Genomic DNA, 24214 nt, shown 5'->3' with positions numbered 1-24214 from the left:
ATAATCATTATTAATGAAGCAAACCAAAAACTTAAACTCTACTCCCACTAAGGAAATTGACCTTTTGGTATAGGGTTTAGAAACATTTAGTTCTTTTGTATTGTGAATGATTTTTTTTTTATAATATCCTTTTTAAACAACTGGTTTTTTTTTACAATATGAGACTTACTATTAGGTTAAAAAGATGCTAATTAGCTTAACGTTTAAAGCATTGCAGTTGAAGTAATCCCATTGAAAATGTTGATCGATATGTAATATATGTTACACAGATATCGACAGATTTGGTCCAATTATCGAATCCATTATTACAACCATATTGGTAGACATCCAGTGCCGAATCGATCATGCATGTTCAGGACGAGAAATATTAAACAATACATACAATAGGTAGGTCCTGTAATATACGACGTTCGGGATGAAGATCGGGGAATGATTGATTGCCAGCGGAGAATGCAGGTATATTGAATAAGGACAGGTTTGTTGCTATGAAACAGGCCTCCTCTTGACGACTTAAAGAGTTGTTTCTAGTTTCTACATGTTAAGAGAGCTTGAAAATCTTTCTAACTGAGGCATAGGATTAAACGACCACATTATAATACTTTTTTGACAACTAAAATGACAACCAACCTTGGCAAAGGTTGTATTGCCGGTTGGGAGAATACTAAAAATACCATTTTCCATTTCCCAATCACTCTTGGAGAACAAAGACACTCGTGTCCCACGTTAAATTGACGATTTGGCGCCATTAAACATTTTTAATCCTGCTAAATTATGTATGTACCGTAGGCAAGACAGAAGCATGTTATTTAATGGTTGTCGTTTGATGCTATGTATCAGATAGTTTTGTTCCTTTTTTTTTTGTTTTGTATATAAAGCAGGACGTTAAAGTATTTTCGTTTGCAATAATATAGTTTTTCCATTTTTCATTTTGGGTCCTTTTATAGCTTTCTGTGCAGTATATGTTTTGCTCATTGTTAAAAGTCACACGGTGACCTATAAAAGTAAAATTCAACGTCATGTGGATTTTTGGTCTCATTGCATTCATACCACATCTTTTTATGTTTATAGTAAATGTAATAATGGGCGTTTGTTTAATTTAGTTTCAAATATTCTTTTATCTATATTCTAATTTCATTTCTTTTCTGTACATTTAACCTAGTGCTTCTGATAAATATCTGTCTATGTATTTGTTAAATTATACGGGAATGGAAAATTCTACAGAACAATTGATTATAGATTTCGTGAAGGAAGTTTGTTTTTCTTTCGTTTTCATCTTCCTAAAAATGCAGTGTATAATCATCGAAGTGGTGAGGTAATCAGAGGTTAAGCTGTAAATATATCTCAATTGAAGGTAATGTAAACTTTATCTCATTGCAGTAAATGTATCTTTATTGAAGGTAATGTAAACTTCATCTCATTGCAATAAATGTATCTCAATTGAAGGTAATGTAAACTTCATCTCATTGCAATAAATGTATCGCCATTATTTCTGATAATTCGCATTGTCCCTTTTACGAAGAGAACCAAGATGTCCCCTATTCCCTGAAAGTAATCTACCAAATAAGACTTATTACCGGGTTTGTACTAACATGAGCAACACGACGGTTGCCACATGTGGAATACAATCTGCTTACACTTTCGGAGCACCTGAAATCACCCCCATTGTCGGTGGGGTTTGCGTTGTGTAGTCTTTTCTTTACTAAGTTGTATTTCTTGTATTATGTTTGCCTGTTGGTCTTTTTTCGTTTTTAGCCAATGCGTTATCAGTTAATTTTCGACTTGTGAGTTTGAATGTCCCTTTGGTATCTGTCGTCTCTCTCTTACAGGTATAATGAATAGAAATTCTAAAAACCAAGACAATTCTGATGAAGAAAACCCGGTTGGCATAAAGAAAACCACGTACTGGGAAATATACGGTGTAAAACGTTTTCCGTACCGTGGAAAGCGTAATTTTTCACCCTTACTTTACCAACCTTTAGATGGAGGAATGGTGATCTCAAATGACGTTTTTGGACTAACAATCAGTCAGTTTGAAAGAATGTATAAAGCTTGTTTAGACAGAAGGAAATCAAAAGAGCAGTGGATACTAAACTTTAGATATCCTGACAAATCTTCTAAAGAATATCTGGATTACTTAGAGAACTGTACAGACTGTATTAAAGGTGATACATTAATATTGCTATTTTCCGAAACTCAAAAAAATGAAAGGTGTGAAGTTGGTTTTGATGTAATGCAAGTCTATGCATAGTCTTACAAGGGGGAAAAGATACCCAGATATAAATTTTTAAAAATATAAGTAAGAAACAAACAGGCCTCACTATATCATAGAAAGGAAAAGAAAACAGACGACATCATAAACAAACAGGGAAACGTTAAATAGACAACAAAATGAACAAAATGGCAACAAAAAACAGAAAACAACAGAATCAATAATGCCAATCTTAGTAATAACATGCAAATGATTGAGGTACAGTCCATGAAAAGCAAAAATAGTTATTAATAGTGCAATACTTAATTCTGACACAAACATAGATATGAATTGTATTAAAAATGTATCCGTCGATTCCCAATAATAACTTGAAATCCATAATCATTCAAGTTTTATAGTTATAGGAAACCTGTATATGTCACGAAACAGAGGCATACGATACCAAAGGTTTTTCAACTCATTGTGAATTAAATGTGTATCAACCTCTTTTTATTTTTCAAAAATATATCAACATTTAACATATTAACCGCAGACGTTTGATTTTTTCATGTAATTGTTAAAACAATAATGTTTTCTCCTAGGCCGCTAATACTCCGATGACGTAATAGCTTACATGATTAGTTCCATTTGTTGTGAAAGTAGTATACCGGGCTTAACATATACGACACTAAACGGCAATGTTGTCCACATAACACTCAACATTAATGATCTGATCAGAACGATTGCTTGAAAATAAAACGCAGGGAGATTACTAAGTATGAATTTCATTAAACGGTTTTATGATCGATAAGTAAATAAATATATTTTTTAACAGATTACCTGCTTTTTTTGGAAAATGACCCGAGGGAAAAATACTTATACGAACATTTAGTAAAAACAGTTGGTACTGAATTAGATATACGAAATAGACAACGATTTTTTATCATACTAGATAGGATCGTCAATTCAGGTTTGACTGATCGTACACAAATATCAAGTGGAAGTTTGGCCGAAGGAATTGATTTACCAGGTAGTGACATAGATGTAATGATCGTTATCAATGACTTATATAGAGTGGACGTAGTACAAAATGTGAGGATGATCAAACATCCAATAAATCGTGATATATATGTTATGGAGACAGATATTGATCATCCAGGATTTACTCGACTAAAAAAAGTAGCAAGATGTGATGGAAAATCCGTAAATGAACCATGTGTCAATTGTACACGAAGTTCATGTGAACGTACAAAACGGTATCTGTCAATAACCAACGTTCTTGATATAGGTAAGCAATGGTATCAGAATCAAGAGGTTATTATACACGGTCCATGCATATCAGACAAGGCACAGACACGTGATATTGCATTCTGCATACGGAGTAAATATCTACCTTACAACGCAATTCCATGGGCAGCACGTCATCGATGGCAATGGCCAACTAATATCGATATTGACAGAATCGTAAAATACGGATGCATGTTAGTACCGATAGGACCTAAAATTTTATCAGATAATGACAATTTATGGAGAGTGTCTTTCTCTGTGGCAGAAAAAATACTTGTACATTCGTTTAATTTCACTCAACTCTTATGTTACGGTCTACTCAAATTAACATTAAAGCGTATCCTTAATAAAAACGATGATGTCAAAGATTTATTGTGCTCTTATTTTCTAAAAACGGCTTTTTTCTGGGTTTCAGAGGAAGTGGATATTGACACATTTCAAATATCTAAAATATATTATTGTTTCTCTCTCTGCTTTGAAAAATTGATATCATGGGTTAACATATGTTACTGTCCGAACTATTTTATACCTGAACACAACATGTTCATAGGAAAGATCAATCAGAGAAAGAATAAGATACTTGTTGTCGTACTTAAGGGTATTCAGCGTAGAGGAATTACTGAATTGATACATGATTTATTTCTACTTTACAATAAACATTGCTGTTTAACTACGAAAAGAGAATCGTGCATTCTGCTAGACTTTCTTCTTTACAGAAATATGAGTTACACGAAAAGCGCTATATCAAGAGGCATCTCAAGTTATTATAAAGCACTTTCATGTATTAGATATTTACTAAATTCCGAATCGTCTGCATTTATTATTGATGCATGTAAATTGTATAATAATATATTTAGTGAAGACATAGTTCATCTACTACCATCACCAAACCATCATCAACACAAAGGTTACAAATACAACATATTCAAATGGTATCATACAAAAGACATACTGTCAACTGGCATTTCAAGTTATTATAAAGCAATCGCATGTATTGTATCTTTAATAAATTCCGAATCGTCAGCATTTGTTATTGATGCATGTAAACTGTATGATGATAATATCAGTCGAAAAATTGAACAACCACTTCAAGCAAATACAATAGGTTTCACGTACAACATACGCAAATATTATCATATATTTTTCCAACGCATCATTAAGACAGATGCTGTGTCGGGTTGGTTGTTATATGCATCGTTTCATTATGTAACAGGACAGTTCAATGTTACACTCAGAATAACTGATTATGTTTTATCAAAATGCATACATTGTTTGATATTAACAGACACTGAATTCAACATTGACAGTGAGAAAATTAAATACAGACATCATGTACATTCTTCAATGACATTGAATGAAAGGCTTACAATAGCTACTGCACAACATGTCCACTACGGAAAAAACTCGCCCTTAGTACCAGAAGAAATACAGCTGGAGGTAGAATGTATGGACCATGATGGGATGAATATACCATCCAATGTAATTTGTCACTGTCTTAGATTTCTGTGTTATCATCATCTTGGTGATATACCCCACAGACGACAGGCATTAAGTGATTTAAATATAACAGTGAAAGATAAATATATAACAGTAAATACAAAGTCTAATGCATTAACAATACTTGGCGTATGTTTTGAAATATCCGGTGATAAAGACATGGCATATCAATTTTATGATGAAGCTTTGCAATGTGATATGTGTGTATGTTCTTCAGCAGAAGTAAGGATATCTAAACTTTTTGATATTTAACATAAACTTATATCATCAACAGTGAATGGAGTATATAATGTTGTATTATAATTATATTACGATACAGCCTATATGTGTTACGCAAGATAAAACAAGATGTCATATTATGCGTTATGAGCTGAATTTTGTACCTTTTTTTAAATACAACTCATAAAAAATAATTGAAATCAATATCATGAATACTAGTAGTCAATGTCTCTGCTTTTTTTGTAATTCTGTTGATACATGTATACTGATTATTAAGAAAGAAAAACGGAACTTTATCCTTCAAAGTTGACCTTAAATGTATTAGAAATCTTAAGTAATCAGAAACAATATGAATTGGGATCGACGAAAGATAGATTAGTTCTTAGGGTTGAGCACAGAATTCTTAGAGCCAAATAAACGTTAGTGCTATAAGGTGAATGAAATAAAGACATAGACATTAACAATGGGGTCGAATACAGAAACTTTAGTTGTTGGCCTTCGGCTGTTGTCTGCTCTATTGTCGGGTTGTTGTTGCTTTGACACATTCCCCATTTCCATTCTCAATTTTATTTAGTGCGTTGGGTCGATAAATAAGTATTAGAAGTTTTGGTTGAGGACAGAAAAAATTGTAATTTGGGATCGAAGAAAGAAACATTCTTATTAAGGGACAAGGGCAGAATCTTTAGTGCTTTAAAAAGATTAGTAATCAGGGTCGATGACAGGAACATGAGAAATAGGGATCAAGGATAGAAACATTCTCATCTGGAATTGAAGACAGAAACATTGGTTTTTGTGGTTAAGGACATGCACATTAGTGATTGGTGTTGAGAACAGAAACATTATTAGATGGCATTTCAGACAATTCGTTAGTATTTAGGTTGAGGACAGCAATAATAGGAATTGGGTCTTGAAAACACACTGTTGTTGTTTTGTTTATTTTTTAAATTCAGTATAGTAAATTCATATAATGTGGTTTAGGACATAAACATAATCTATCAATAATTAAAACAAAATAAATATGAGAATTGAAAAAATTAAGAATGAAAATATATTGATGCCTTCTTTATGTTAAATCAAAATAAGTCCCTCATATTGGAAATAATTATGTATATCTAAAATCGTCATCAATTTCTGAGCTGAAAGTTGATGAATCAAGGTTATGCCAAATAATGTCTCGTCCTTTTTCTAAAAAAGAGTTCATTGGAATATACATAGACCTAGTTAATAAATATCTTTATCAACTTCACAAATAAAAGATGATGGTTTTAAAGTATAAATTCTGGTTACATCTTAATTACCTGTTATAGTGTTCTTTTATTTGTCTTTTTAAATTATTAACCTTAAGTTTACGGTTTAGTCCACTGTTGGTTATATCCTTTTGGCGTGGTTCAATAAATCCTGTCGTTGCGATATTGTGCTATGGTCATATTTTGTATTCTTGTCTTTGATTTTTCCTTTTTTGGTTTCTATGTTCACTTGTTTAACTTAAAATTCAGAACGTGTTAATAATACTACGCTCTTTAACATCTGTCTCAATTCAGTTCCCTTTGGTAATGGGGTTGTCCTTTGTCGAGGTCTTTCGTATTTTTTTTCAGTGGTGTAGTAAAAATAAATGAAACAGTGTTTACCGCTGTTTTAAATTCATAAATCGATTAAGAGATGAACAATCCGGGTTACAAACTAAAACCGAGGGGAACACTTTTAATATAAGAGAAAACAAATGGAACAACCGATCGCTGTCTTTTTTTTTTACTTTAAACACTTGTTTTGTTTTTTAATTTTAGAACTTTTCAGATGAAACATAGTCTATTGTTTGAGAGCTTGATGTTAACAATTCTCAGCATAATTATTTTGACTTGACATTCACCGCTACCAAATGACAAAATGATAAACATTTAGAGGACACATATGTTATTCATTAATACACAAGAACTTTTTAAAATATGTCATTCTGCATGATCTACATTTTGTTAATACAATGAAATAATGACATTGTTGATGTTTTTGCAAACCTCTTCACTATGAAATTAAAGCAAAGACTTTTGAAGATATATAGATGGGATACGTTTGTAACTGCAGAAACTAATACAAAAAATACTCGTAATTCTTCTTTACACACTTTTTGAAAATTTAAATTGTGAATGTGTAACTCCGACACATTTTTTAATTGCTTATTCCAACCCAGGAGCTTGTTTGCATGTTGTTTTATCTTTTAATTGTTTCCTATATTTTCTCAGTTATGTAGTATAAACCAATTACTTGTTTTTATGAGGATTTTCTATAGATTTTGTTTTCATTTCATGACTTTATATGTGGTATTGGTGTCAACTTTTCGCTGACCTTTGATAGCTGCAATCGTGTTTACTTGCCTATAGAGATTGACTAAGAAGACTTCATGCTACATCTCTTGACATTTTCCGCTGAATTGTTTTATTCACTGATGAAATATTTCACTCATATTAAACGTCTGACATAAAACATGTCTCAGTGCAGAAAAACTTATCAATTATCCAAATTAATTAGAATACTATCAATAGAACACTAGTCAATTTGTAATTCAACTAAAAAATAAAGTCATCAAATTCTGTTTCGATTTCCTTTGGTAAAAGGGTATACCACTTAGGATATATTTATCATCATCTGTTTGTATTAAAATTAAAAAAAGAAGATATGATCTTGACAAGAAATTTATAGTTCATTACCCGGAAGTTTTGTGTCTCCTTTTTTCAGCTTCCTTAAATGACGGCTTTAAATAATTCAAGTGATGTTGAGGTTCTCAGCAACACATCAGATTAGTATTTATACCATGTATCCCAAAATGACAGACATGTCAGTCTAAATCTTAGCAGTACAACTCACCAGACACACCTCTTTGTTTGTTTTAGAATTAACAATAGAAGATAAGATCTGGACAAGTACTTTACAGTTCATTAACCAGGATGTCTGTTTCTACTTTTTCAGCTTTTTTAAACGACTGCTTTAAACAAGACAAACGATATTGAGGTTATCAGCAACACATCAGAGACTAGTATTTATATCATGTATTCCAAAATGACAGACATGTCTGTCTCAACCTTAGCAGTACAACTCACCAGACACAAAGATATCATTGAAAAAAGTGAGATAATCTCTGAGACTTTTTATGAGGGGAATGTATATATTGTTGTCAACTTTTCGCTGACCTTTGGTAACTAAAATTGAGATTACTTCGCCGATGGTAATTGACTGAGAAGACATCATGCTATATTTATTGACATTTCCGCTTGAAATATTTTATTCACTGATGGAATGTGTGGAAGAATATCAATATCAAAAGTCTGACATTAAACATTTCTAAGTGCAGAAAAACTTAGAAATTAACCGAATTGATTGGAAATATTATCAATAGACCACTAGTCAATTCTTAATTCAACTTAAAATAAAGTTAGAATGAAGATCCATTCAAATTCTGTTTCGATTTCCTTTTGATAAAAGTGTTAAAAAATAAAGCTACACCTGTAATTTCTTATACACAAAGTCTTTTGCATCAAAAATTTTCAACTATAAGAGGGATTTAGAGGCAATGAATCCAAATGTCCGGCTTGCTCATTTGCATCGTCAACATACAATTATAGTCAAGATGGTCATGCTATTACTAGCGACTTTGGCATCGTAACCAATGACAAACTAAGACAGTTGTGAGCCAAGGGCCCAAAATACAGAATCCCCCAGCCCATCGCCTGGAAATAGAACTTCTGGTTACTGTTGAACGCAGTTGAGGACTATGCTAGAAAATGGGTAAAGTGCAAACCAAACAAACCAGAACTTGACACTTTGTCTGAATTGATCAAAGCTATTCGATCATGCATTCAGAACCGCTACGATGTACTATGAGCACAAGGGTTTCTAACCCATACACTAACCTGGGGATGTAAATGCTTTATGCTCTCTTTTTTTTCATGACAAGTATGTCGTTGTTTCAGCAATTGGTAATCCTCCATATTCTTTAACATAATTCACAAAGGATGAAATTTTACAAAATCACAAATCTGTCCTTCTTTCATTTGGTATTAACATCAAAGAAAACGAAGAAATCTACCGTCACTTTACTGCATATCAAAACTTTACGAAACTCCGTATGAAAAACGATACATAGCTGGATCATCTAGATGTTAGACTAAACATCTTTCTAAGGTGTTGACTACTATTCTTTCTACAGTAACACATGGCATTCAAAAATATTGTGATGAGATATATTCAATTGCAACCAGTGGTGTCAATCAGATGTGAATTCTCAAGAATTCAAAAGCTCTACTGCTAAATCTCAGACCTCAATCTCTGCAATTTTTCAGTAACATTAAGACTTTTGATTTTTCTACGCTTTACACTAATATTTCCCATGCTCAATTTAGAGATCGACCTCACCATCTCATCAAACAGAACTTTTTATATATAAACGGGAGTCGTAAATTTATTTCTTGTTTTGTGTTATATTAATTCTTCATTAATGAAGAACCACACTGATTTTGTCAGAAAATACAGCGAAGATGAAATTATCAAAATGCTGGACTTTTTAATCGACAATATATTTGTTGAGTTTGGAGGATTAATACTGCAACCGACGGTCGGTACCCCAATGGGTACTTATTGTGCACACCTTCTGGCCAACTTGTTTTTGTACTCTAATGAATCAGAATTAATTCAGAACCTTTGAAAGACAAAAACACAAAAACACCTTAAGCCTGTAAAGGATGTCCAGGGACTGGCAAAAATACAAGTACCGTATCATTAGGCTCAAAAACTCTGTCCCTGGCATCTTTATCATACCATATTTTCATCATTTTGTAAGTTTTTCTGAGCAATTTGACAAGCAGTATACAATTTTTCTTTAAATCTGGATACATAGTCTAAAAGATTCAAGACAGTATGTTCAGTAAGCCACTTTTCCTTAATCAATTTTAACGGTCTCCTTACAATATGGCCAAATATTAACTCAAAGGGACTAAAACCAAGGGATTCTTGAACAGCCTCTCGGACCGCAAAAAGTAGGAAGTGAACTCCATCATCCCAGTCTTTGTCAAATTGAAGACAAAAAGTTCTAATCATGTTTTTCAATGTTTGATGAAAACGTTCTAAGGCACCTTGAGATTCTGGATGGTAAGCACTTAATCTATATTGAGCAATCTCTAACTGGTACACGACTTGCTGAAATAAAACTGACATGAAATTTGATCCCTGGTCGGACTGTATAGACTTAGGAAGTCCTCATAACGTGAAAAATTTTATAAGCGCTTTGACAATAGTAGGTGTCTTGATATTTCTTAGCGGAATAGCCTCAGGAAAGCGAGTAGATGTACACATGATTGTCAATAAATACGCATTTCCAGTCTTGGTCTTTGGTAAAGGTCAATATCAATAATTAAAACAAAATAAATATGAGAATTGAAAAAATTAAGAATGAAAATATATTGATGCCTTCTTTATGTTAAATCAAAATAAGTCCCTCATATTGGAAATAATTATGTATATCTAAAATCGTCATCTATTTCTGAGCTGAAAGTTGATGAATCAAGGTTATGCCAAATAATGTCTCGTCCTTTTTCTAAAAAAGAGTTCATTGGAATATACATAGACCTAGTTAATAAATAATCTTTATCAACTTCACAAATAAAAGATGATGGTTTTAAAGTATAAATTCTGGTTACATCTTAATTACCTGTTATAGTGTTCTTTTATTTGTCTTTTTAAATTATTAACCTTAAGTTTACGGTTTAGTCCACTGTTGGTTATATCCTTTTGGCGTGGTTCAATAAATCCTGTCGTTGCGATATTGTGCTATGCTCATATTTTGTATTCTTGTCTTTGATTTTTCCTTTTTTGGTTTCTATGTTTACTTGTTTAACTTAAAATTCAGAACGTGTTAATAATACTACGCTCTTTAACATCTGTCTCAATTCAGTTCCCTTTGGTAATGGGGTTGTCCTTTGTCGAGGTCTTTCGTATTTTTATTCAGTGGTGTAGTAAAAATAAATGAAACAGTGTTTACCGCTGTTTTAAATTCATAAATCGATTAAGAGATGAACAATCCGGGTTACAAACTAAAACCGAGGGGAACACTTTTAATATAAGAGAAAACAAATGGAACAACCGATCGCTGTCTTTTTTTTTTTACTTTAAACACTTGTTTTGTTTTTTAATTTTAGAACTTTTCAGATGAAACATAGTCTATTGTTTGAGAGCTTAATGTTAACAATTCTCAGCATAATTATTTTGACTTGACATTCACCGCTACCAAATGACAAAATGATAAACATTTAGAGGACACATATGTTATTCATTAATACACAAGAACTTTTTAAAATATGTCACTCTGCATGATCTACATTTTGTTAATACAATGAAATAATGACATTGTTGATGTTTTTGCAAACCTCTTCACTATGAAATTAAAGCAAAGACTTTTGAAGATATATAGATGGGATACGTTTGTAACTGCAGAAACTAATACAAAAAATACTCGTAATTCTTCTTTACACACTTTTTGAAAATTTAAATTGTGAATGTGTAACTCCGACACATTTTTTAATTGCTTATTCCAACCCAGGAGCTTGTTTGCATGTTGTTTTATCTTTTAATTGTTTCCTATATTTTCTCAGTTATGTAGTATAAACCAATTATTTGTTTTTATGAGGATTTTCTATAGATTTTGTTTTCATTTCATGACTTTATATGTGGTATTGGTGTCAACTTTTCGCTGACCTTTGATAGCTGCAATCGTGTTTACTTGCCTATAGAGATTGACTAAGAAGACTTCATGCTACATCTCTTGACATTTTCCGCTGAATTGTTTTATTCACTGATGAAATATTTCACTCATATTAAACGTCTGACATAAAACATGTCTCAGTGCAGAAAAACTTATCAATTATCCAAATTAATTAGAATACTATCAATAGAACACTAGTCAATTTGTAATTCAACTAAAAAATAAAGTCATCAAATTCTGTTTCGATTTCCTTTGGTAAAAGGGTATACCACTTAGGATATATTTATCATCATCTGTTTGTTTTAAAATTAAAAAAAGAAGATATGATCTTGACAAGAAATTTATAGTTCATTACCCGGAAGTTTTGTGTCTCCTTTTTTCAGCTTCCTTAAATGACGGCTTTAAATAATTCAAGTGATGTTGAGGTTCTCAGCAACACATCAGATTAGTATTTATACCATGTATCCCAAAATGACAGACATGTCAGTCTACATCTTAGCAGTACAACTCACCAGACACACCTCTTTGTTTGTTTTAGAATTAACAATAGAAGATAAGATCTGGACAAGTACTTTACAGTTCATTAACCAGGAAGTCTGTTTCTACTTTTTCAGCTTCCTTAAACGACTGCTTTAAACAAGACAAACGATATTGAGGTTATCAGCAACACATCAGAGACTAGTATTTATATCATGTATTCCAAAATGACAGACATGTCTGTCTCAACCTTAGCAGTACAACTCACCAGACACAAAGATATCATTGAAAAAAGTGAGATAATCTCTGAGACTTTTTATGAGGGGAATGTATATATTGTTGTCAACTTTTCGCTGACCTTTGGTAACTAAAATTGAGATTACTTCGCCGATGGTAATAGACTGAGAAGACATCATGCTATATTTATTGACATTTCCGCTTGAAATATTTTATTCACTGATGGAATGTGTGGAAGAATATCAATATCAAAAGTCTGACATTAAACATTTCTAAGTGCAGAAAAACTTAGAAATTAACCGAATTGATTGGAAATATTATCAATAGACCACTAGTCAATTCTTAATTCAACTTAAAATAAAGTTAGAATGAAGATCCATTCAAATTCTGTTTCGATTTCCTTTTGATAAAAGTGTTAAAAAATAAAGCTACACCTGTAATTTCTTATACACAAAGTCTTTTGCATCAAAAATTTTCAACTATAAGAGGGATTTAGAGGCATTGAATCCAAATGTCCGGCTTGCTCATTTGCATCGTCAACATACAATTATAGTCAAGATGGTCATGCTATTACTAGCGACTTTGGCATCGTAACCAATGACAAACTAAGACAGTTGTGAGCCAAGGGCCCAAAATACAGAATCCCCCAGCCCATCGCCTGGAAATAGAACTTCTGGTTACTGTTGAACGCAGTTGAGGACTATGCTAGAAAATGGGTAAAGTGCAAACCAAACAAACCAGAACTTGACACTTTGTCTGAATTGATCAAAGCTATTCGATCATGCATTCAGAACCGCTACGATGTACTATGAGCACAAGGGTTTCTAACCCATACACTAACCTGGGGATGTAAATGCTTTATGCTCTCTTTTTTTTCATGACAAGTATGTCGTTGTTTCAGCAATTGGTAATCCTCCATATTCTTTAACATAATTCACAAAGGATGAAATTTTACAAAATCACAAATCTGTCCTTCTTTCATTTGGTATTAACATCAAAGAAAACGAAGAAAATCTACCGTCACTTTACTGCATATCAAAACTTTACGAAACTCCGTATGAAAAACGATACATAGCTGGATCATCTAGATGTTAGACTAAACATCTTTCTAAGGTGTTGACTACTATTCTTTCTACAGTAACACATGGCATTCAAAAATATTGTGATGAGATATATTCAATTGCAACCAGTGGTGTCAATCAGATGTGAATTCTCAAGAATTCAAAAGCTCTACTGCTAAATCTCAGACCTCAATCTCTGCAATTTTTCAGTAACATTAAGACTTTTGATTTTTCTACGCTTTACACTAATATTTCCCATGCTCAATTTAGAGATCGACCTCACCATCTCATCAAACAGAACTTTTTATATATAAACGGGAGTCGTAAATTTATTTCTTGTTTTGTGTTATATTAATTCTTCATTAATGAAGAACCACACTGATTTTGTCAGAAAATACAGCGAAGATGAAATTATCAAAATGCTGGACTTTTTAATCGACAATATATTTGTTGAGTTTGGAGGATTAATACTGCAACCGACGGTCGGTACCCCAATGGGTACTTATTGTGCACACCTTCTGGCCAACTTGTTTTTGTACTCTAATGAATCAGAATTAATTCAGAACCTTTGAAAGACAAAAACACAAAAACACCTTAAGCCTGTAAAGGATGTCCAGGGACTGGCAAAAATACAAGTACCGTATCATTAGGCTCAAAAACTCTGTCCCTGGCATCTTTATCATACCATATTTTCATCATTTTGTAAGTTTTTCTGAGCAATTTGACAAGCAGTATACAATTTTTCTTTAAATCTGGATACATAGTCTAAAAGATTCAAGTCAGTATGTTCAGTAAGCCACTTTTCCTTAATCAATTTTAACGGTCTCCTTACAATATGGCCAAATATTAACTCAAAGGGACTAAAACCAAGGGATTCTTGAACAGCCTCTCGGACCGCAAAAAGTAGGAAGTGAACTCCATCATCCCAGTCTTTGTCAAATTGAAGACAAAAAGTTCTAATCATGTTTTTCAATGTTTGATGAAAACGTTCTAAGGCACCTTGAGATTCTGGATGGTAAGCACTTAATCTATATTGAGCAATCTCTAACTGGTACACGACTTGCTGAAATAAAACTGACATGAAATTTGATCCCTGGTCGGACTGTATAGACTTAGGAAGTCCTCATAACGTGAAAAATTTTATAAGCCATTTGACAATAGTAGGTGTCTTGATATTTCTTAGCGGAATAGCCTCAGGAAAGCGAGTAGATGTACACATGATTGTCAATAAATACGCATTTCCAGTCTTGGTCTTTGGTAAAGGTCCAACGCAGTCAATTAGAACTCTGCTGAAAGATTCGTCAAAGGCTGGAATAGGCAGAAGTGGTGCTGGTGGTATTTTCTGGTTAGGGTTACCAACAACCTGGCATACATGGCATGATTTTCAGTATTCTTCAACATCATTTCTGAGTCTTGGTCAGTAGAAATGCTGCAAGATCTTAAATCAAGTCTTCCTTATACCTAAGTGTTCATCCAAGGGGGTGTCATTGGCAAGACCAATAATTTCTTGCCTATAAACTTTAGGCACCACCACTTGGTATACCACTCTCCATTCCTCCTCTGGGGTAGCATCAGGAGGCCTCCACTTCCTCGTTAAAATGCCGTCCTGATGGTAATAGCATTCGGCCACTTTGTCTGCTTTCTCCTGTGGTTGAGCCCTCTTCCCACTACTGGACGAAAAAACAACTGTCCATACCAGTAACAGTCGTTCTAAGACTGATAATGTTTGTTAAAGTTGTAACAGTTGTTTAATTTCACTGCTGCAGTTCTTTTGTAAATGTCCCAACTTTAAAAGTGTTTGTCAGTAACATAAATCGACTGCAACAATGCTAGAAATAACTGTCACAGTCATTAAAGGACTGATACAACTATTTTCAACTCAAAAAACGTTGCAAAAAAGAGGGACGAAAGATACCAGAGGGACAGTCAAACTCATAGATCGAAAACAAACTGACAACGTCATGGCCAAAAATAAAAAGACAAACAGACAAATAATAGTACAGATGACACAACATAGAAAACTAAAGACTAAGCAACACGAACCCCACCAAAAACTGGGGGTGATCTCAGGTGCTCCGGAAGGGTAAGCAGATCCTGCTTTACATGTGGCACCCGTCGTGTTGCTTATGCAACAGTCATAATTAAACTGATTAAGGTGGTACCCAACACCTTCACTAAAATTAATTTGTCTCGTTTAATTTTCATAACATTTTGACAAAGCATTTACTTTGACCCTTTGACAAAAATATAAAAATTTGAACCAACCATTTTATCAGAAAAATTACACTGGTTACATAGCAGTTTGACAAATACTAGTTTTGATCATTGAGAAGCTTAACATTCCCTTAACAATACAACGTGATTAAAACGTTTAGCTGATTTTCACAGAGTTATCTCCCTGTAGTGTTAGGTACCACCTTAAACGCCTAAAACGTTGTTACAGTCATAATAAGACTGCTGCAACTATTTGAAAGTTGTAACAGTTATTTAATAACTGTCCCAACACGGAAAACTTTGAAACAGTCATAAATAAACTGTGTAAACGCTGAAAAGGTTGCAACAGTAAAAATATGATTGTTACAACCATGATATAGTCATAGCTAATTTAGTGTAGCAACTTCAAAACATTGATCGTCATTATGACGTAAAAGTCACGGATACAAAATTTCTGACAGTCAGGGATAGGTTGAAATATTTGTAAAACAATTTTACTGTGTGCAATATTAGGTTGTGACAAAGAGACACAACTATCACACCCATTTAATACATTAATTTAAGATAGAAATTGATTATAAAAAAAAGTAGTATTTTGAAATATTTGCCGCTAAACATTTTGGTATTCCCCGCTTATTTAGTGAATGTGCTAAGTTTATATAATTATTTAACACTCTCTCGCCTCTCATCTCTTCAAACAAAATCGGATCAGCACTTTACATTTGTAGATACCTGCAATTTCACACAGGACGATTTTATTCGCATTTAAAACTACTTACAGATAAATCGAAAAAGGTTACCCAATATATGTGTAACCAAATGTATCTTTAACTGTATTAACACTTGACAATTTTCAATATTATCTTAATAACAACTTTTTAATTTTTTTAAAATTAGTTAGGTGTGAAATCATTTTTGCATACAAGGTTGTCTTCAATACCCGTGGTTTTACAAATCACATTAATAGCGGTCAATATACATGATATACTGTAGACCTAGCGGGGAACTCCGAATATACACACTTGTCAAACTTATCCCCATATTAAACTGCTTAATTTTTTCCCGAGGGCTTATTTCCCACACTTATTTTGAGCTTTTATTTGAGGTTACATTTTTTTTCTTCCAACATTATAAATATTGCCGTATTCACCATTTTGATTTCTAAACCTATGAAAAAAAAGGTTATATACATGATGAACATTTAACGCATCTTTTGCAGCTATGAAAAAAAACATAAAAATATTCTTAAATCTATCTAAATTCAATTTATTTTACCGTATTTTATTTGAACAGTTCAAAATTGACTCGACTTTGTACTGTATGTTGTACCGAGTGGTCTATTTGAAGTTCAAATGTCCTTGATAAATAGCACTCCGGCATTCATGATTGAGGTAAAAGTATTATCTCTCTCACTCGAGATCATTCATATTTTCACCGGATTTTTCTCAACCAATTTATCATACATATTTTGTAAAAAAAAGTATTTATAAGTAGATGGACGTACTGTCATGACTGTACAAGACCGACAAAATAACTAGCGCCAGTGAAAGTTGAAATGTTCAAAACAAGAAAACTCGCATTGTTTCAGACAAGGAAATCAAATCTTCTTTTATTTATTCACATCACGGTTTAGAATTCGAACTTGTTGTATTCTTTAAACTCCGGTCTTGTTAAATTCTACGTATAGACTTGACATCAGATTCTCTTTTGTGGTTTCAGTTGATCAGATGTCGTACTAACGTTTACCCAAAATATTTTTCCCCATTTCCATTTTTTAAATTCAATTTATTTAATCATATAAATGCTTGTCCAATATTGATATATTATTCAACCAGTAAAGAAAACTAACAATTTTATTACATGTACTAGATGTAATGAAAATTTTAAAATGGTCCTATTTATAAATAAGGGAAATACGTCCATTCTTCTGAGACTGTTTATATGCATGTTCAATCAATGATGAAAACAGTACATATGTATTACTAGCAGAACTTATTTGGACGCCCCTTAGAAAAAAATCAATGATTAAATCGTACAATTTTTTTGACCCACTTTAATAGAAGATTGGACTGAAAATAAGTAGTCTGGCCCTGGTCTGAGTAAAATATAATTTGACTACCTATATATTGGAAATTAATATTCTGACCTTATTAAATTTGTCAGTTCAGTTGCTAACTTCTACATGTTCTATGTCATTGGGTTTTCGGTGAAAAATTGTTTAATTTTTGATCAAGTATCCCATAATTTTATTTATTAAATAATGATCTTAATAAACAAATTACAGCTCTTTTCAATATTGTTGTGTCGATATTTTGAGAAATTATGATTTTAGCCATGTATCCAGCCATGTATCGCTATCAATGATTACAGATGACACTTGTTCTCTAATGGATGAATCCGTCATAAAGTTTTCACGTGTTTAGACGTATAATATATATGTATGTTGACCTCTAGATTGTTATTTAGTTGTTGTTGGGTTGATGTCTCATAATAGCAGTTTACTCAATTTCACCAGTTTATTATCATGTTTTCGTTTATTTGTATTACATCGGCTTTTCACACCATGCTATATATATATGTATGTACAATGTACAAACATAGTCGATACATTAATTCTAATTGTACAGCTTGCTGTTATGTGTGAGCCAAGGCTCTGTGTTGAAGACTGTGCTTTGACCTATAATGGTTTACTTTTTCAAAATTTTTGACTTGGATGGAAATTTGTTTCATTCGCAATCATACCACATCTTCTCATATCCATGATATCTATTAACTGACCTAATTTTATCCCCAACTGATTGTTTGTTGCATTTGTATATAAATAAAACTTTGGTTTCTCATCTAAACTTGTTTACATTGTGTTACATCATCCAATATGGCTAGGCCAGTTATAGGCTTTTCATAATCATGATTATGCAGTATTGGTTTTGCTCATTGTTGAAGGATGTGCAGTTACTAACAATTACATCACTTGGTCTACGGTTGATGGTTGTCTCATTGAAAATCATTCCACATCTCCTTATTCTGGTTATTGTACATTATACATGTTATACAAGACTACAATATTATCATATGAATTATAACAATTGGTAATAGTTGTCAGACTTTTGATAACAAAAAGTAGCTATAATCAACATGGTAGACATGATCAATGGTGAATTGGTGATGTAAACAAGAGTGACTGTGCACACGCTGAAATGTCATGTCTGCTTTGCCTACATGTAAAATTGAATTAATGTTGAATGTAAAAAATGTAATGCATGTATGAAGGTTTTACTACATGTTCAAGTATCACATTTATAAACTTTCCATTATGATATCAATTACCTTTGAAAATGAAGTCACGGTCAAATTAACCATGCCAGACAGATAATTTACACCAGAAAAACCTATATTCCATACCCAAAATTAGTGGTAGTTTATAGTATCTGTGAAATAGACTTAACATCCAAACCATGAAAACTAAACAAATGCCCAATGAAACATGAAAATGAGGTCATGGTCGGATTTAAAATCTGCCAATCAAACTTGTACAACTTACGAATATCCAATACGCCAAAAATAGTGATCCCATATATGTCATGCATGTACATGTACATGTAGTTTATAGAATCTGAGAAACATTGGGAAATAGACCAAACCACAAAAACTAAACATTGTTCAATGAACCATGACATTTTCATTGAGGTCAAAGTCTGATGCAAGTCTGGCAGTCGGACATATTCACCTTACATACACCAAATATAGTTGACCTACCATACCTACTGCTTGTAGTATCTGAAAACAAACTTGACAAAGTAACTGAAATAACCTTAATCACTGATCTATGAAATGAAGTCAAGGTCAGGTGAACCCTGCCTGACAGACAATGAGACATGTAGACCTTTCAAGATATCTATATATGTATACCATATAAATTTATCCAATTACTCATTATACATGTTATACATGTAAGAGAGTACTTCACTATATGACCATTCAACCAATAATATTATTTTTTCAAACATGTCAAACAGGCAGTGAACAATGAAAACAAGGAAAAGTACAATGGACAAGTTACATTTTTTTTTGTAACAACAGAAACTTTATAACATCAAGAAGTATCCAGGTCTTTAAGCTTCTAAAATGTATCTGGTGAAGCTTTACACAAATAAAGGTTACGCTGTAGCCGCTGCCATATTGTAAAATCCTATTTCTTGCATACTTGAACTTTTGTTGTAGGACGGACAGTAAAATTATACTTTGAAGAACATGGTTTATTTGTTTAATATGCTTGAAATTGGCCACTAATTTAGATTTTTATCTAAATGAATAATAATGATTATGAATACTAGTATCCAATGTATTTAGTCATGCAGTAATGTGGTTCTCCTTTACATATATAGTTGCCCGCTCACATGATATGGATAATAATCTATGGGTCTGACTTATAACCAATACAATTCAAAAAGGGTGGTTTTGGAAAAACAATCGTCTTTTAATGGGCTCAAGACTTATCAGTCACTACAAAAGAGGGACGACAGATACCAGAGGGATATCCAAACTCATAGATCGAAAATAAACTGACAACGCCATGGCTAAAAATAAAAAGACAAACAGACAAATAATAGTACAGAAGACACAACATAGAAAACTAAAGACTAAGCAACACGAACCCCACCAAAAACTTGGGGTGATCTCAGGTGCTCCGGAAGGGTAAGCAGATCCTTCTCCACATGTGGCACCTGTCGTGTTGCTTATGTTATTACAAATCCGGAAAATAGGACTAATTCGGTAGGTTACATTCGTGAAAAGGGAAGGGCATTGTAGTTACAACATAAGGAACATATCCGATATCATCTGTGAAACGCTTATTCCATAATTAACGAAGGGATGATTTCAACTTCACCATTTGGAACTCTTGGTTTAATAGCTTCCTTGTGAGCAGCAATTCTCTATCAAGGAAATCATGATAGGAAATATAAGCCCGGGAATATCGTATCAATTGGGAGATATATACTCCTTATGCAGGCGCTGCTGGAATGTTGCTACATAGAAATGGAAAGTTCACAATTGGGAAGCTGAAATCATCTCTTTTGTCGTAAAGTTTTGTTTTCAACCGACCCTCATTGTCAATTTCTAGATGTAAGTTAAGATATGAGGCAGACTTAACTGTATCTGTAGTATCCTTTATCTCTAGTTCGATTGATAGATTCGTTCAACATAGTCTCAAACTGTTGTATTATTTAGTGAGAGAACATCATCTATATAGCGGAACGTAAAGTTTGAGGATATTGCTTAGTTTTTATGATACGTTCACTTTTTTTGCGTGTGTGGCGGAAGCCCGTCGTCTGGCAACGAAAAAAATAAGACATGAGGAAGGTAAGAAGACCGGTAACGAGCCGTGGAGGCCCGTGTATCTGTACCCACCCCGCCGATCTGCCCCGACGAAAGGCGAGACCACGGAAACTTTTGACGTAACCGATTGCGTACTATAGCTAAAACATATATATAAAAGACGAAGTTTTAGATATAATATTGAAAGCGGTAATGATCCTTGTTACGACTTTTACCTCCTCTAGGCGTTCAAGTTTGCGCGTCTTTTCGGCACACCGGTACGGTTGTTGCCAACCATTTCCGGGTCCAATCCAAGACGCTCACTCAAACGACCAATCGGTAGTAGCGACGGGCGGTGTGTACAAAGGGCAGGGACGTAATAAAGGCGAGCTTATTACTCGCGCTTACTGGGAATTCCTTGTTCATGGGGAAGAATTTCAAGCCCCAGCCCCAATCCCTAGCACGAAGGAGGTTCAATGGGTTACCCGACCTTTCCAGGTAAGGGCAAAGACACGCTGATTCCTTCAGTGTAGCGCGCGTGCGGCCCCGAACATTTAAGGGCATCACAGACCTGTTATTGCTCAATCTCGTGTGGCTAAACGCCACTTGTCCCTCTAAGAAGTTGCGCCGACGCAAATGGGGATCGGCGAACTATTTAGTAGGCTAGAGTCTCGCTCGTTATCGGAATTAACCAGACAAATCGCTCCACCAACTAAGAACGGCCATGCACCACCAACCACCCAATTTAGAAAGAGCTCTCAATCTGTCAATCCTTACAGTGTCCGGGCCGGGTGAGTTTTCCTGTGTTGAGTCAAATTAAGCCACAGGCTCCACTCCTGGTGGTGCCCTTCCGTCAATTCCTATAAGTTTCAGCTTTGCAACCATACTTCCCCCGGAACCCAAAAACTTTGGTTTCCCGGGGGCTTCCTGCCGAGTCATTGAAGCTACTCCGGCGGATCGCTAGTTGGCATCGTTTATGGTCAGAACTACGACGGTATCTGATCGTCTTTGAACCTCTGACTTTCGTTCTTGACTAATGAAAACATGCTTGGCAAATGCGTTTGCTGTAGTTCGTCTAACGGCGATCCAAGAATTTCACCTCTCAAACCGTAACACGAATGCCCCCGTCAGTCCCTCTTAATCATTACCTCGAGCTCCGAAAACCAGCAAAATAGAACCGAGGTCCTATTCCATTATTCCATGCACCATTATTCAGGCGATTTTGCCTGCTTTGAACACTCTAATTTTTTCAAAGTAAACGTTCCGGCCACCAGAGACACTCAGTCAAGAGCACCAAGGGCGAAAAACCGGGAGGTAGGTCAGGAGCAGGCAGTAACCGACAGGCGTCGGACCGCCAGCCTGGACCCGAGATCCAACTACGAGCTTTTTAACTGCAACAACTTTAATATACGCTATTGGAGCTGGAATACCGCGGCTGCTGGCACCAGACTTGCCCTCCAATAGATCCTCGCTGAAGGTTTAAAGTGTACTCATTCCAATTACGGGGCCTCGAAAGAGTCCCGTATTGTTATTTTTCGTCACTACTTCCCCGTGCCAGGAGTGGGTAATTTGCGCGCCTGATGCCTTCCTTGGATATGGTAGCCGTTTCTCATGCTCCCTCTCCGAAATCGAACCCTGATTCCCCGTTACCCGTCACAACCATGGTAGGCATATCACGTACCATCGAAAGTTGATAGGGCAGACATTTGAAAAATACGTCGCCGGCGCGAGGCCGTGCGATCAGCACAAAGTTATCCAGTCTCACCAATCCGACGGGCCCTTGCGGACCCGACTGGTTTTGATCTAATAAAAGCGCTCTTTCAACGAGGTCAGAGCCGTGCTTCATGCATTAGCTCTAGAATTACCACCGTTATCCAAGTAAGATTGTACGATCTAAGGAACCATAACTGATTTAATGAGCCATTCACGGTTTCACTATGTAAAAATATGTACTTAGACATGCATGGCTTAATCTTTGAGACAAGCATATGACTACTGGCAGGATCAACCAGATAAGTACCCGCAGCTTTTTTTTTGTCGTTTCATCGACATCGGTATCGGCCGAAAGTTGAGGTGGCGCAGAGCAGAAGAAAAGAGAAACCGATTGAAGGCGGCGAAACGAAAAAAAAAGTGTGGGCTGCGCGTCACCCTCACCCTTCCGTCCGCATCCTTCGTTTTGATTTCTTTCCCTCATTACCTTCTCCACCAGCCTGGCCGTGTCCGCTTTGTATGTGTTTTCCCATCGTTTGTCCCATCTGGTTGGGGTTTGTGTTTTTCATTAACATTTGGCGTGCCGGTCGCTCTTTCCCTCTCCCGTCGGGAGTCGAAGAAAGCCAAACCGAAAACGCCGCGTCGTTCGGCCGAAAAATGCGACGCAACTGGATACGTTCACGAGATCACTAGCCATCGAGACGGAACGAGATCGAAACCCCGTCCTCACGCGTTTTCCTCTTGTTATTGTTCATGCCAGCCGCGGCGTGTATCATTTTTCCTTTTTTCTTTTCCCCGCCGCTCCTTTCACTTTTTACCGTGCGCCGGCCGTTTCCCGGTTGAGACCGGGGCGACCTTTGCAATGATACCAACGCTAGTACCGTGCGACTGATTTTTGCCTCCGTCTCTGGACCAATGTTTCGTACCCGGACTGCATAGGTTGACCGTAGCTGGCGGCGTAGGGTCGTGCAGCCACTATGTCGCCTTTACCAACTGATGGTACGTGATGGGAGATCGGACAGGTAAGCGGCGGGGCCGCGTTCTGCTTACCTTCCTTTACTATCCCATCTATCCCGCCTGGCAGCGGAGATCGGGTCTCCACTGCTCCCATGATATGAAGTTGCACATGACGCCTGGGGATTCCAAGATTTCTAAAATACGGCACAACCAGAACGGGTCGGGTCGGCCGTCGACCCGATGGTCCCCGCTATCTTTCCGACATATTAGTTGTTTGCCGTTCTGGCCGGGAAGTAATTTTTGGCA

The sequence above is a fragment of the Mytilus californianus genome, unplaced genomic scaffold (assembly GCF_021869535.1).
Source record: "Mytilus californianus isolate M0D057914Y unplaced genomic scaffold, xbMytCali1.0.p SCAF_13, whole genome shotgun sequence".
Taxonomy (NCBI): domain Eukaryota; kingdom Metazoa; phylum Mollusca; class Bivalvia; order Mytilida; family Mytilidae; genus Mytilus; species Mytilus californianus.
This window is presented reverse-complemented; position numbering follows the sequence as displayed.